Source organism: Quercus lobata, chromosome 10 (genome assembly GCF_001633185.2).
Source record: "Quercus lobata isolate SW786 chromosome 10, ValleyOak3.0 Primary Assembly, whole genome shotgun sequence".
Taxonomy (NCBI): Eukaryota; Viridiplantae; Streptophyta; class Magnoliopsida; order Fagales; family Fagaceae; genus Quercus; species Quercus lobata.
The window spans coordinates 54314453-54318714 of NC_044913.1; the positions used below are offsets into that span (position 1 = coordinate 54314453).

A 4262-nucleotide genomic window follows, 5' to 3' on the forward strand; every position below is an offset into this window, starting at 1 on the left:
TTTGATTGTTATGAAGAGATGGATAATAAGTTCATCCCTAATATGTTAGAAATCTCAAAACATGGAATCAAAAGGGGGGGGGGGGGGGAGAATTCAATTCAACTCTCAAGTCTTGAAATTAACTCAATAACCATATTTACTACTTTGACTTGGGAAATAGTAGGTGCTTGTGTGTATGGTGGTACGATTAGTACCTATTCATCACCTCCCTTATTCTCCCCACTTTGTTATGTGGCATTGAAGACAATTATATGTACCATTTGCTCAATACTTTAATGGATATTCTCTTTGCCTTTATTATGAATCTATATCCTTGCATTTCTTGCTTTTGCACCACTAGCCTCTAGTTAATACACTACAACAAACTTGAGTTTTTTCAACATATTTTTATCTACAAAAATGTCAAGAAAAGCTTTTAGTTTCTACACTTGTAATCAACCGTTGATTAAAAAAAGAGAATCCACATACTTTTATCAACAGTCGCTAAAAAACGTTGAAAAAGGTTAATAAAAGCTTTAAGTTTCTATCTTGTAATCTACCGTTGATTAAAAAGAAAGAATTCACATACTTTTATCAACAGTCACTAAAACATATTGAAAAAGGAAGGAAATTCACATAATTTTATCAACGGTCACTAAAAATGTTGAAAAAGGAAGGAAATCCACGAAAATCCACATACTTTTATCAACGTCACTAAAAAAAATGTTGAAGAAAGGAAAGTATTTATCAACGGTTGTATAAACGTTGAAAAAGTAAATAGAAATATTTTATTATTTATTATTCCCCTATTGTACAACAGCTCTCTCATTCTCAGTTTCATATCCGTAGTCCTCTCTTTCTCCTCTCTACCTCGTTTTGCTCTCGTCGTTCTCCGATTGCGAGACCTAGATCGGCTCTTGATTGCTCCTTATCTTGATGTTGATCGTGTACGTTTAGAGTTTCAGATTCCTCTCCTTCCTCGACGGCGCTGCATCTTCCGATGCCGCTTCTCCTTAGGTCTCCGCAAGTGCCTGATCTGGACATTCAAACTCGTACACGTGAGAGCAGGGAGGTTAGTTATTTCACATTCATTATTGTGAAATTGAAAATTTGTTAATGAGAAGGTTCATTTTTCATTTGCTTGGGAAATTTTGGGCAAATGATAGGGTTTTGATTTGAATTGTGCAATTTGTAAACCTAAATTTTCTAAACTTGTATGTAGATTGGATCTATATTGTGCAATTTGTAGACCTAATTTTTGTAAACTTAGTTTGAGGTTGTGTAATTTTTTTATTCTCAATGAATGCAGTTTTGGCTACTTATCTCTAATTTGAATGATTATGTTGGCAGTGATGGTTTTGATTGATTTTTTGAATTTTTAGTTAATCTGTATTAATGCATGTGTCAGTTTTTTTTTTTTTTTTTTCAATCTTATTTATTTTTGGTGGAACGTGTTAGAAATTTACATTACGGTGTGTAATTGGGTTGTTATTGGGTTTATTTCAGCTCTTTAGAAGAAAAAAATAGGATTTAAATATTTAGGAGTTGTGCTCAATATTTAGGAGATCATTTTCCAATTAATTAGTTTAAACAGTGCATGATACAATATGCTTGACATGAATATTTTCTAGGCACATCTCATGGTGTTAGATTGGTGCATTATTGCACGATCTTTTTCCCTTAATTAGCTCACAACTAGAAAACATAAAAATTTTGCATGGTTAATAATTTAGTTTTCAGTTGTATATCCAACTATATCACATACCGTGATTCAATTTTCATTGTATTTCAATCACACTAATTGGTTTTAGTATATGCTAAGAATTTGGGAATTTTTTTTTTCAAAATGTATTGTCCATCTATTGTTGTTTTTTGGCAGTGTTACTGGTTTTGTCTACATGTGTGATACGGATTCTATCCCACCTTGGAAAAGCTGGCCATAAGGAGCCAAAGACAAGGCCCAAAAGTACTGAAAATAAATACAAGGTAAACTTAGTTCCTTTGTACTCCATACTAATAATCCTTTTTCGTCTTTTTTATCTGACATCAAGTGATTGGTATATGTCTTTGTCATCATGGATATTTGGCATCTAATAATAGTAAAATAATATCTATGTTAGGGAAGAAGATTTACATGATGTTAAATTTTTAAGGGGAGGGTTGAGATTCTCAAAACCAAGGACAAATGCTGCCACATAAGCATCAAACTAATCAAAGCCAACAATATCAAAGTCTCAGACACACTTGATTCCCTCTCCATCCGAAGACCAAACATGAAAACTAAAAAGAGTGGCATTGTGTTTGGGAAAGTAAAAAAAGTCATTGTGTAGTGTAGATTGTTGGTTAACTACATAAGGATGGGATTAATTTATGTGTAGTAGTTAAGCGCATGGAAAGAGTTTAGACACCATTAGAGTTTGGACACCATTATAGAATCCCAAAAATATTTTGGATTTCAAAGGGGTTTGTTAAGTTGGATTGGAATCACTTGCGTTCTACTAAGAGGTGCATACTCGGAATTTTTGGCACATTGAAATGTCTTGTTTACTAAGAGTGCATGCTAGAGTTTTCATTGCTTTTTTAATTTTTTAGCCATTTAGTATTTTAGTTGATTGTAGTTTGATTGTGAGTTCATGCTGGTAACATCATTAGATCTTGGGGTAAATTCAATGTTTACATGTGTCATGTAGGCGAGGAGAAGTGTTGGGATTTTCTAATGGAAGTGAATAGAGGCAATCTAGTCCACATTGAGAAAAAGTGAAAAGAGTTGTTATTTTATTGATATGTGAAGGAATCGCATTCATATATAAAACTCCATTTCTTTGGTAATACTTAACGTAGTTGTTATTGCTTTATTTACCTCTTTTTTGACAAGGTAGACCTTAATTTCTTCATCTTTTGTTGATTTGAATTTTGGTTAATGTTTTGATGAAATATTTTCTTGCTTCTTGCCTATAGAATCTTACAGATAAGATGGAGATCTACTGTAATGAGAAGCTCAAGGCCTTATTTGATGGTAAAAGAATAAAGTTGGATTCTTGAAAATTGGAAAACTGCATACTTCTTTAAGACAAGTAACTGCAATATCAGATGTTTGGCTTAGGATCAATGGCCCCACCTTATTCCAATCAAATCTCTTTTGACATTTCTCCTTTTTCATTTTCGATGTTATTGTGTTACTTTAACTTTTGTTTGAGTGAACCCTCTGGGCTGGATTTGCAACTTAAAAAAGTTTTAGCTATACATGTTGTAAAAGAATTTAGAAAAATATATTAGAACATGTTGTAAAAATCATTTGGGAAATTATATTAATGGTATTAATGCAATTGTGTATGTGTTTATATTTTGCATCAGCTTATTCAATTTTGATCAACGTGAAAGAAATTAAAATTGGACTTGAAGAAAAGACCATCTAACACTGAATAATTAATTAATCACATAACCTATAATACTCATCACATTTATTTCGAACTCACCTACCGTAGGTAATTATTGGATACTTCCGAAATACCATAAATGCATACAACTCTCTCTTACATAATTGTGGGTCCTACTAATTAAATTCATGGTGGAACGTACAATTCATGTGAGAGGGAGGAGTATTCAATAATTTTCCACCTACAGCAAAGCAAATTTTACTTCAAGGAAACGTGTGAGGTTCGGCCTTTCCACTTGTCAGGGTCTCTCTCTCTCTCTCTCTCAAATATGCCATTGACCATGAAATTTCAAAGTCGTCCAACAATGAGAGTGTATTGCTTAAGCAATGGATCATCCATCTATTTATATGCTTCCTTCCTGTAATCACAATTCACAAACGAAAGAGAGAGAGAGAGAGAGAGAGAGAATGGAAATGAGCTTAATCTCACACGAACTGTAGTTTTTCCAATAAAGAAGTTGCAATTGTCAAGATAAGCTCACACTATCTAGTTCGTTATCCACAATATACCAAGTTATCCTATTAAATTTAGGGAAAATTTTCTTTTACATTAAATGATACAATGTAAATTACATTGTATGCACAACGAAAACATATAATGGTCTTTAAATTTGACTATAAATTTTTTCCAATGACAATTAAAGTTAATGAAGTTATGTAATTAAATTTGACGTGTGTTTATCTTTGTGTATATATGCATGGATTTAGTTAAAAATAATCACAATTATACACTTTTTAAAAAAATATTAAAATTATATATGGTGTTAGCTTACACTTTTTTTAAACCATATATTTTTAAAATATGTAATGGTTTCTCATATATATATATATATATATATATAGTATT

At 31.9% G+C, this 4262-nt stretch overlaps 1 long non-coding RNA gene across 1 annotated transcript; it reads left to right on the forward strand.

Moving 5' to 3' along the window:
* Positions 1 to 648: 648 nt before the first annotated feature.
* On the forward strand, positions 649 to 3282 carry LOC115963028. The gene is made up of 3 exons (XR_004085671.1): positions 649 to 1051; positions 1859 to 1965; positions 2938 to 3282. It is a non-coding gene; the product is annotated as an uncharacterized LOC115963028 (long non-coding RNA).
* Positions 3283 to 4262: the final 980 nt, after the last annotated feature.